Source organism: Numida meleagris, chromosome 2, assembly GCF_002078875.1.
Source record: "Numida meleagris isolate 19003 breed g44 Domestic line chromosome 2, NumMel1.0, whole genome shotgun sequence".
NCBI classification, from domain to species: Eukaryota; Metazoa; Chordata; class Aves; order Galliformes; family Numididae; genus Numida; species Numida meleagris.
The window spans coordinates 127,835,398-127,847,793 of record NC_034410.1 but is presented as its reverse complement, the minus strand read 5'-3'; positions in this window follow the sequence as shown (position 1 = coordinate 127,847,793).

Here is a 12,396-nt window from a genome sequence, read left to right as displayed (position 1 = left end):
AGAGGTGTGTACGCCAAATGCATCAAGTAACTTATACTGCTGAGACCGTCCAGGGCTCCCTGTTTTACTGGACCCCCTTTGTCTTCCAGGTGCTTTTTCTCATTTTCTCTTTATCTGCCCCATGTGAGAACTGTGTGGAGGGCTGTCAGGGTTTTGAAATGGTGTGTGACATTCTGGATCCCGTAATCAAAGGAGACTGTTCTAACCCTTAGATGGAGGTATAATTTCTACCTTTTAGTTGCGAGTGTGTTGTAAGAGAATACCTTACAGCATGAGAAATTGAGGTTTCATAAAATGTGATGAGTTTTACTTGAAATTAAAGAGAACTTCCCAGAGCACAAACCTGTCAGTTTGGACTTGTCAGGACAGTTTTATAGGCCAGTTAAGTACAAAGTGACTTATGTTGAAGATAGAGTTAAGAAATATCATTGAAATTAAATGTGGAAAAGGGAAGGGAGGAAGTAACAACAGTTGGAACCCTGCACTTTGAACCTGAAATTATGGTCCATCTTGACATTTTAAGTCAGTCTGCACATAGTTCAATCTACTTATTAAAGTTTTTCTCTAGGCAGAACAGACCACACCACTTTTTACTGTAGAATACAAGTTACAGTTGGCTAAGATAATTTCAAAGGGTTGTTTTGTAGTCTTACAGTTGTTTTATGTTAACTTGCAGGTCAGCTTAAGAACAAAGCATCTCCAGATGATACAATCAGAGTAGAAATAAAATGGTGCTTGAAGGCAGCTTGCTGTTAAAAGGATGTGGATTTTGAATGCAGTCTGTATCACAATTAACTTTTGCAGAGTGTTGCTGTTTTTTTATATTGTTATTGCAACCTCGAATTTTTACTAAAACAAAAGTGGAATGATTTCCATGTAGTAATTACTAGGAACTAACGTAGCTTTATCATGCTGAAAATGCAACTGCAACTCAGCTTGTTGCCTGGGCACTGCTTTTGCTGACCTTCTGGTGCAGCTGGCTACAGTCATTGGAAGGGCACTGATTAGTGGAAGTGTTCCTGTGTGCAGTCTGCACATCCCCACCTGTTTGTTGTACCCTCACACCGTTCAGCTGTATCCCAATTCCCAAGGAAGATGCAGGGCAACAACTTGAGACAGCACTGGGTTACAACTGGCTTTAAGCAATGCCAGCTCCCTGAGGAGCAGCTGAAAGGTTTCCACCTTTGAGGTGTGTGACTGAGCAGCTCCACACCTGGCGTGCATTGGCTCAGAACCCAAGGTAGGGCTGTGGATCCGTCACTGCATGTGTTGCCACCGTTGTTTTGTTGCTGTAATGAGTCCTGCACTGGGAGTGCTTGCCCTGGGGCTAGGGAAAAGCCCAACCTGTCAGCGCGTGCAGCCCTTGCTCAACAGGCATCGGTCCCGATGAGCACTTGGTGTGTGTTTGCTTGCGGTGCTGGGAACGGGAACAGCAGGGGGAGGCAGGTGGAGGTAGGCAGCGGCCGTGTGCAGATGTGTTTTTTAATAGGTTTGTGGGCTGTTCTCTGAGAGAACACATGTGCCTGTCTGATGCAGAGCCAGAAGCTGGGTGGTGCAAGTGGGAGCAGCGCGAGGGTGACGTGCACTCTGCCGTCAGGCTATATTCTTAGGATAATGAGCTTTCCTTCGCTTGATACTTTAATCCCTTTGCAGCTGCATAGCCTATAATCTGAGTTAGGTGTGTTAATAGGTCAGCTGCAGAGGATGAGGCTAATTGTGCTCTTCAGAGGGGACAGGGGTTCGAGGAGGTGGGGGGCCTGAGCCTTGCAGTCTCTCAGCTGTAGGTGGGTAGGCTGCTGGGCTGGGGACCCTTGAGGGCTGTGTGTTGCCATGCCCAGAAGTGCTTTTTTAAATGTAATGCTTTGATTTGATGTTCTCTACCTGGAGTGCTGCAGCAGTGTGGGCCCCAGCCCCTGTGGGACATGATTGGTTAGTGATGTTTCCTGCTGTTGCCACCTCAGGACAGGATAGAGATTTGGTATCAAGGAAAAACAGTAGAACAAGCTATGTCAGCTCCAGAAATGGACAGCGTGGTCTGGTGAGTGCCACACAGTTTAAGATCCTGGTTGCATTATTATTATTATTATTTTTGCTCATCTCAGAACACGACGCTTTCTCACGCTGTCAAGGAAAACCTCAGCTATTTGGCTCTGGGCTCAGTGCACGGCTGAGCTGAAGTGCCCACAGTTGAGGGTGGTGACAGGATGGGAGCTGATGTGCCGGGTCTCTGTGGGGGTGGCAGGGCCCAGAGCTGTGCAGGCTGCAGGGCCAGCTCTAGACTCAGCCGGTAGGGCAGTGGCCAGCAGGGAGCTCCCGCCACCAGCTGCCTCCGCTGGCCTCAGTGCAGCCTGCGCCCTCCCCCTGTGGACAATCCCATTTAAAGCTCCTGTTTCAACAAGTTATTTTCTACCAAACCCGTCAGCCCCCCTGGCTTTCCTCAACACTTGTAGCCCTTTGCCTGGCCTGGACTCAAGGCCACTGCTGTCAGCCGGGCCCACATTGGGGTGCAGACGCAGCTCTCCTTGCAGCACTGTGTGTTTATCCACTTATCCATCAATCCACATTTTCCTGCGGGCCTGGGAACTGGCATCTGATGCCCACCCATGCTCAGCCTCCCCCCAGGGCTGTGAGACCAGAACAGTGTCCATCAGGTCTGATACTGTGCAGCATGGGCTGGGCTCCAGTGGGCACAGGGACAGACAGAAATAGGAGAGGAATTCCCCTCTCCAGCTCACTGCAAAGCAATGTTTTCTTGGTGCCATATGGAACAGATGCACAGAACAAAGCTGCTTGGCTTTATTGCCATTCAGCATGCTGCTCCTCGGCTGCTCTCTCTGTGTTTTGCAGTTTCCCTGGAGTGGGGGCTCTCCTGCTGCCCTACAGCTTCTCTGGGCAGCCTGGTCCAGTGCCTCGCTACCCTTGGAGTGAAGAATTTGCTCCAAACATCTAACCTGAATCTCCTCTTTCAGATTTTTAATGTTTCCTTTTCATGGAGCAGAGAGAACTTTCATGTCATGGCAGTGCCCAGGAGCTCTGTCAGGCAGTATTCACCTTCCGTACAGCAGTGGCCCTGTGCTGCACCTCTGTCAGAAATGTGTTCATCTAGAAAGAGCCATCCTGTTCGTGCACTCTTGTCGTTACAACAGGACTGGAAGGAGGAACTCTGAGCTCTGGTCACTCCTTCCAGGACAGTTATCCGTGTTCATATCAGGCAGATAGCGAACACTTTATGAAGTCTTTTATCATATCTAGCCCTAAGGAACTAATTCCCACAGCCTCTTTTACCAAAGTCCCTGCACTCACTGATCCTTGGGCTATCTGTAGATGGTTGTTCACTCACAGTCTCCGTGTACCTTTTGCATCTCCCCACAAGTGTTTGTCTCTGCATGTGGGTGATGTGAGAACTGAGATGAAAATGACATTGCCCAAACTGATAAAGGTTTGGCCTGGGGGTTCTGGACGCATCCTCCCTCGCAGGAGCAGCAGCCAGAGCCTGCAGCAGGGGCATGGTTATACTTCCATCAGTTTGGGGAAAATGGTTGCTTGTTTTGGACCACCACCATCCTTGCCATACAAGAGCAGGCACTCTGGTTCCAGGGGAAGAAACTATGGGAGAAGGATGGATTTTTCCTTTCAATCTACTTTAGCATTTCATCCCTTGTTCCCATGTGCCTGTACACACATGAATGTGTGAACTCAGAGAGTGCTTTGCCACCGCAGTGCGAAGTCCTTCCTGGAGGAGAACCAGTGCTTACACAAAGGTGTGGTACAGTGCTCGATTGCACCTATTGAGAAGGAATCAGGCAGGTAGGAGCGTGGGGCAGGCTGGAACCTGGCCGCTTCTCATCTCCTGCAGAGCGTTCTGTACTGATAGACAGCAGGGCCCTGCAGCATGCAGCACACCTTGTGGCACACCCAGCTGCAGGCGCTCGATGAAGTGCTCCTTGCTTCAGCACATCTCCCAGCCTCTCTTTGACAATGCACTGAAGTGAGATCTCAGGTTAGCTGTCTCACTTTTAGTATCAAGCCAATGACTGTGAGCCCAGAGAGCACTGTTTGAGATACAAAGTGCAGTGGGAGCGGGGAGCTGAGGAGCCAGGCAGCCTCTGCACGCCGCTGCTGCGTGACAGCTTCCTGCTCGGGCCACAAAACACAGCAAACACAGCCCTGTGCAGCCTTTCACCTATAAAACTCTGTTTACAGATTTCACTCTTCACCTTTTTTTGGTTGCAAACCAATACCTTTCTGTGTGTGCGTGTGCTGCAGCTGGCAGGGCCATATGGTGTTTTCCTGACGTATATTCGAGCGCAGCTCTGTAATGGTACAGCTGAGAGAGGCTTCAGATGACAAAAACTTTCCAGGCCGTCTAATCTGTATAAATAACCACCACAACAAAAAGCCACTTAAAATTTATGCTTAGTGCTGCCAACCTCCTTGCTACCCCTCTCAGTCCCAAATTTATGCAGATCGTGGCTTAAGAGTTTCCCTCTTAAACAAAACAGCAAACGGGTACGATAAAGGGGCATGCTGAGGGAAACAGATGCTTTAACAAATCCATTTAAAACACATACTCATTTGTATTTTATAGCAGCAAGAAAGGAGTACTTAGAAGTAATTCAAGCAGGAGAAAGTTCTTGCCTCGATGTATTAAAACAAAGAAAGAGTTATAGCTGAGATTTCTGCGTCTGTCTGAGGAACTCATGTGTCCAAGTAAAACAAACCAAGTGAACATCCAAATCCACTGCACATCCCTGAACACCCTCCAGCCTGTGTGCACAGGGCCATGCATATACGAGTCCATAGATTTGTCTGAGCAGAGCGCTTTGCTGAAGCAATTACTCTTCCAGGAATTCTGAATCTATAAATACCTAAAAATGAACTCCAACTAGCTGGGGTGTTTGAACGACCGCTCGGATAGTCCATCATATGACCTGATCAATACTGATTATTTAACAAGAGTAAATTTGACCCAGAACTTTCTAAAGCCTCAAGCTCTCTAGTACACTTGGTCAGTAGGATTATTTAGGGGGCATCCAGCCACAGTTGCCACACAGCACTGCAGTAACCAAACAAACCCACCAACGCTGTGATTTTGGGCTATTTATAGTCACTCCAAGAACAGGAGAAGGGTTTGTCCCTACAGGGCCATGCATACATAGGTCTCCCCCTGAAAACTGCAGCTTCGCTGTGTCATCCCAATGCGGATTCATAAAGCTTCCTTCAGCAAGGGCTGCTGCGCTGTTTCTGCAGTTTAACAGACACTTTTCAGACATAGACTTAACTACATAGGTTACATCTGCAGGTTGGCTTCTCAGCTTTGCCTTCCATAGGTATGTAAACCAGGACAATATCATATCACTGATTTCACTAACACTGCAAGCATTCAGAACGCATCTGATCGCTCCCATAGGAAATCTGAGCCTGTGACTTACTGCAGGTGAGGAAACATACCCAAAGTGCAAATCAAACCTATAAAATGTGACAACATAGTTCACAGTGGGCAGAAAACGCTGGGGTGGGGTAGAGCGGGGACCTCACACTGCCTTTCTCCAGAAGACAGAGCAAACAAAGCTTTCTGGAGGCTTTTCACAGGTGTGACCTGCTCCAGGGAGCTATATCTTACAGCCTAGAGCTGAAGGCAGCAGCTTTTGGTCTCATTTAGGGTTAACGTCAAAGCTTCCTGCAGATGAAAGAAACCAAAGGACTTGCACTTGTCCTCCTTTTGTCTGTATTGTCCTGGCAGCCCCTGTCCCAGACAGTACTCACTGATGTGAACAGGACCCATGAGTAGGGATCTTGGTGCTTGTGCATCTCAGTATATGCAAGGAAAGCTGAATACCTCAGCAGAACAAACATGGCAGTGTGCCCACAAAAGGTTTTGTCAGATAAGGGGGCGGGGGCCACAAGAAACCCCTCAGCTCTTGCTTGCTGCTTTCCGTTCCACCCACGCTCATGCCAATGTGGGAACTGTCTGTTTTGGGGAGGGATCTGAAGAGGGTTCCTGGTAAGCACATGATCCTGACCACTCACAGTGGAATGAGGCTGTTGTCTGACTGATGATTATAATCATTCCAGCTGCAAAACACACGCACACAAACATTACAACATCAGTGATACTTTTACAATGTCTGGTGTCATCAAATAAACAACAGCCTTCAGGAGCGGCTCCTGAACCCAACAACTGGACGTAAGCCTTCTTCTGGTGGTGGTTTATCTTTCATCTGTCTTTCAGTTTTGCTCAGAGTAACTCACTACATGGGAATCAACAGCTGCGGAATCACACTCTCTGTCTGTCAAATATCAGCATTTTCTGTCCCTAAGTAGAGTGAGATAAGATAGTACTTCGCAAGGATCCCTTTGTGTTGCCACTACTGAAAAACAGACTGTGACTTTTCAGCAGTGGCCGTGAAGAGGCTGAACGGACTGCTGGGAAGAACACGTCAATCATCCTTCAGTCATCCACTCCAGTATAAACAGTTTACCCACCGAATCTGCCTCAAGTCGCCTCATCAGCAGAAAAATACTCAAAAAGTGTTAAAAGTGGAAAAAAAATCATAAAAATAAATATTTCTGGAAGTTGTGAGAAACAAGTGCCAATTGTCTCCTGGCATAATGAACCTAGTTATAAGAAAGCCTACTCATTTTTTATTTTACTTTTTTTTACACAAGGTACATTTCTGAATCAGCTCTGAGAACTGCAGCAGTCACAGAGCAGAGACCTGTCTCATGGCTGTACCCAGAGAAGCAGACCTGGGGACCAGGAAGAGGTTCAAGGTGGACAAGTACATTTCCACCCAACAGAACAGAGCGTCGGTGATGGTCACCTGCACACCATGTACCCAACAAGAGGAAATGAAAGGAAATGGAAGCTTCTCATGCAGGGCAGAGGTGTACCTGAAGGTTTGGGAGACCCTGGTTTCCTGCATGTTGGAGACCACTCCCATCTCTTGACTGTTCCCCATCTCAACAGCCACAGCATCTCTTTTTCTCCTTCTCCCTGGTCCCACAGTAAGATTCAGGCTCCTTCAACTCCTGGATTATTGTTTTCAGTATCTATCTCCTCTCTCCTCACAGCTCTCAGGCGAATTTCCTGGCAGCAGAGGGCTGTGCTATGGCTGGGCTGGAGAGCACACGGCCAGTAAACCCAGCCAGGAAGGCCTGAGCACTTTGCTTCTGCTCAAAGCACTCCTCTGCCCAGCTGATGCCTCTCCTCACCTTGTGGGTTCTCATGGTGGGATTCCTCTCACGTCACATATCTACATTGTGGGTTTACCCACTTGTGGAAGCTGTCCAGGTTCCCATCATTGGCACTCCAGATGGAGTCAGCAGAGCTGAGTGCAATTCATCCTGCATCAGGGCAAAGATGAAACATGCCCAAACCCCGTGGTTTATATTTACTATCACGCCAGTGGCCATAAAAAGAGCTATAAAAACAGATGCTTGCGCTACAAGAACCTAATCTTAGATGAATCCCACCCACAAAGTCGCTGGGTACATTTACATTCACTTTGCTATCTGAACCAGAGAACAACCTCGGGCTCAGGGCCACGCGGTACAGACTGGCCTGCTTCCCAGCTGCTCAAACAAGGGTCCTCTGGAGCAGATGATCCGCATCCATGGCAGAGATGAGCAGGAGCACAAGGCCTGTGCCAGAGCTCTACCCATTCTCAGGTCTCCTTGGCCGCCCTGGCCAGCACACTCACCAGCGCAGGCCCTACCACACAGCCCTCGGCTGTTTTGCAACAGGTATGTGTATAGACACCTGCAGCCTTCCAGGCATTGACCTCATCCGCAGTCCCTTCTTCCCCTTGGGGAGAGGAGACTTTGGACTTACAGCAGTTGACCGAAGGGATTGTCCCGCTCTGCACTGTGCAGCCTCACCTTGAGCACTGGGTGCAGCTTGGGTGTCACAGGATAGGAAGGAGATAAAACTATTAAAGTGTGTCCAAAGGTGGGCTACGGAACTGGGGAAGGGTCTGGAGTGCAAGATGTATTAGGAGCGCTGAGGCCGCTGGGTTTGTGCAGCCCAGAGCAGAGGAGCTGAGGGGAGGCCTCATGGCGGCTGCAGCTCCTCACACGGAGCGGAGGGGCAGCGCTGAGCTCTGCTCTCTGGGACAGCGACAGGGCCCGAGGGAACGGCATGGAGCTGTGTCAGGGGAGGGGAGGGTGGGGGTTAGGGACAGGTTCTACACCAGAGGGCGGTGGGCATGGAACAGGCTGCCCAGGGCAGTGGGCACGGCCTTGAGTTGCTGAAGTTCAGGGAGCATTTGGACAGCGCTCTCAGACACTGGGTTTGAATTTTGGGTGGTCTGTGTGGAGCCAGGAGTTGGACTCAACAAGCCTTGTGGGTACTTTCCAACTCAGGATATTCTACGAGCAGGAAGACAAAATTCATGAGTGGGTTCAGATAAATAGGGTCTTTATAAGACTGCCTGCCAGCCCCTTAGATCTGGCACCTCCCTTACTGGATCCATCTGCACAGAAAAGAGAACCAGCCCTGCCCTTTGGAGGCTAGCAATCACCACTGTTTTTTGGATACCATAACTGGCTACTCAGGATTAGTCTGTGGTGCAGATGCCACCAGTAATGCATGCTTCACCTATTAGGGACAAGCCATTGCCCTCTTCTTGGTGTCAGGGGCTCACTCTGCACCTTGCTATGGCTCACACAGCCCCCTCCTTGCCGCTGCAGCTCCTGCAGAGTGAGTCTTGGTGAGACTGAGGCACGGCATGCCTCCAAGGATGCTGCAGGACAGAGGAGCTTGAATCTTGACAGCAGTGAGCTGTGAGACCAAAGTTTACATCTCCAACAGTGAAATGCAGAGCTGAGGCACATACTACCACGCTGAGCTTCAGGAATGAGGTGTGTGCCCTGCAACCTGGGCTGCAGGACCAAAGCGAGCCGCAGGGAGGAGTTCAGGGAGCAGCCAGATGCCAGCACCCTGCTGCCATGCAGGTGGCCAGGACAGATCGCACACCATGTGCTCTGTGTCATCTCCTGCCTCTGCCTGAGGCACTGAAACAAATGGAGAACCAAAGACAAACACCTTTCTTGCTCCTGGCACACTCCCCGCGTAATCATTGCTCCTCTCTGTCCCACCGACCTGCTCCTGTGTCACCTGCATGAAAGCCTCTAGGGCTGAGTAGCTTTGGCAAAGTCCAGGGGCTCGGCACACCTAACAAGCACTTTAGGCAAGTTTTTCTGGTCATGAGGGCAATCTCACTACTAGGGTTCCCTCCCACTGACAAAGCCATCACTACTTGCACACTGCATCTGCATCTGCATCTGGAGAGCAAACAGGGATCTACTCTGCAGCCCTACACGGCTCTGATACAGCTGAGATCCTTTTATTGTGCAGCACCAAAACAGGCTTTCACGTAGGGTTTTTTTTTTTAATTAAAAAATAATAGTATTGCTCAATTCTTGCTGCGCTGCCAAAGACTAACTGAGCTATCTGTGTGGCAAAGCCATGACTCTTATGATATCTCTTTAAATGAGACACAAGACCTTGAGCTCCACGGGTCCCTAAAGTGTGCCCTTAGTTCCTGTGACGTCTCAAGGAAAAAGAAAATCAAGTACTAATTGCGAGATGATTGCTTAACAGCACACCAGTGGTGTATTTTGCACCGTGATGTGAGCAGAGGCATTTGACAAGAGGCGGCAGTGTGATGTGAGAGCTCAAGGTTTCCCAAGACATACTGGAGGATTGTACTGGGTGCAGAGTCAAACTGGATGCAATACAGCCTGTACTGTATGTAGAACATACTGCCTGCACTTCTACATCTGCATTTCCCTATTCAGAAACTATTTACTTGCTTGAATATGAACTAACACACATGAAGTGGGAGCTGGATCAAATATTAGCATCACAGAGCTGTTACTTGCTCCTGCAATATTACATTTACTGATAGCTTTGCTCTATTTTGTCTGTTTCATGTGGCTGAAACTATTCAGCAGTTCAAAAATTATAAAATGTAGGTAGGTTTAAAGAAAAGAAGGACCTTTGTTCACACAACTGTTATAAAAATAATTATATGTGGAAGTGCAGAAATGCTGTTACCTTTGTTGGAAGGAGGAAAGTTCCTGCTGACTTCCATACCACATTAGTATGTCAAATGAAATGCTCTGGTCACACCACCATCTGCTTGTCTCTGGAATTTATCCTGGAAATGCAGCAGCTCTTAAGTCACTGTGTAACGAGTAAAATCAGTTTGGGCGTGAAAAAGCAAACAAATATATTTCTAATGCTTCCATCAGGAAAAGCACTTATCTGATCACAGCATGGACAGGTGGCTTTGTCAGCTGCTCAAGCTCGCTCTACAGTGCTTACTCTTACTTAGTTCAGTTTCTAAGTATCTGATTTCTTAACAGTAATTTAAATTGATCGCTTGGGTTATATTCAAAATCGTTAATTAAATCAGACACCCATAGAAGCACTCATCCAACATGGGAGGTTTAAAATAATCATTCATGCCCTTTCATAAGAAGTGCAATATGGCTTCTTGCTTATCAGTGTGTAAACGCCCAGTCTCTAGGATAAAGGAGCCACTTACGGCTCCTTGTAAATTCTGTATGACCAAGCCAAGATAAGCCATGGGTAACGGAGCAAATTCAGGTTTAGACTGCTGGACAGGATTGAAGTTACCTAGTTGGCCAGTGATTTTCCAGTTTTGTTGCCACTTCTCTTCCCTCATTTATCATCCCAATCCCACAACAATTTACCTTTCCACATCAGATATATATCACATGCAGGCTGAGCAAGTGGTTTTGAAGGAAACGTAAGATATAGTGTAAGAGGCATAAATAAATAACCCACAAGTGCTAAATGTCAAACTCCCAAACTCCTTCAGAACGAAAAACAAACACATCAGGTTACTCCTGGATGGCATGAAACCACATCCCTATCTTCCCTGGGAGACTGAAGGGAAAGCACACATTTGATCTGACAGCCATAGTTCAGATACTTCCACAGAAAAGCATTTTTACTGAAAACTACTCACTTGCCAAAAAAGAAGTGCCTCTTACCTGCCTCAGGCTTCATTAGGGATGTCTTGGTTCCCCCCACCCCCATAGCAGCAGTGCCAACAGCAGCATTGCCGACACCCTCCGGGGCCTTCCACGCAGTGATATGCAGGCGAGGCAGAACGACGGCTGCACGGACTCAGGGGCAGACAAAACACTCTGGAGAGAAGAATGGGCCATGAGCAATGCTGTGCTGAATGCATCGATGCGGTGATGGGTTGGTCCTGTGTAGGATGGGGAGGAAAGCAGCGCTGCCAGCCATGCAGGATCTGCTTGGTGTGGAAATCACGTTGGTAAAATAAACGACTGCCTTAAAGCTAATTACAAATAAGTTCTGCTCTGCGCATGAAGATGAACTGTCACTTTTTCCAGCCTCTGAAGCAGGAATTATTTTTGGGAGAGGTGGTTGTAGACAGTCTCAGTCTGCAGAGCAGGGAATGAGTGGGGGAGGAAAGAGCAGTCCAACACACATGGGAGGGCTTGCAGCAAAATGAGTATCTTTACACACCTGGATGCCAGCGATGTGTGGGGGAACTAAGCTCCCATGGGGTGCAGGAGCCGAGGAGCAATTTGGTCTCCCCCTTATGAGGGCTGCTCCTCCCCCGTTCAATCCAGCAGCCTGAAATGCTGCTCCAGGACATGCCACCAGGGTGGCAGGGCCTCGGGGATCTGGGCACACAACGCCCATCCCCTCTGGCACAAAGCCACCTCTTCCTCGTGGTCCCTCAGCCCCGGCTGCATCCCTACCGCCTCCAGCCAGTTTTAGCTGTCCAGTTCCCAGCCAAGCACCGCTCTCAGCACCCAGCCCTTGCACCAGCCCTCACCTCTCATCGCTGTTACCTGGGAGAAGAGGCCAAACCCCACCTCACCACAGCCTCCCTTCAGGCAGTTGTAGAGAGTGATGAGGTCTCCCCTGAGCCTCCTCTTCTCCAGACTGAACAACCCCAGCTCCCTCAGCTGCTCCCACAAGACTTGTGCCCCAGACCCTCAGTTTTGTTGCCCTTCTCTGGACGCGTTCCAGGGCTTCAATGTCATTCCTGTGAGGAGCCCTAGAGTGATGCTTACTTCCAGACCCGTACTGCACCATCACCTTAGCAGCACGTACCCCCAGTACCTTGCCATAGCAGCAGACTGAAAACGCTAAGAGCATTTCATATCGCATATTGCATTCATTTACACGGGCAGAGCAGTCGCTGTGGGGCCGCTCCGCGGGGGTTTCCCAGCTGAGTTCAGTGGCGGCACAGGGCGAGCACGGCTCGGTCCCGCCGAGGCCGCAGCACACAGCCGGGGCGCCACGCATCGCGCCGCGATCCCCAGATCGCCGGGCCCGGGGACGAGGGCATCCCCCGGCACCACCGCGAGGGGCCCGGCGCC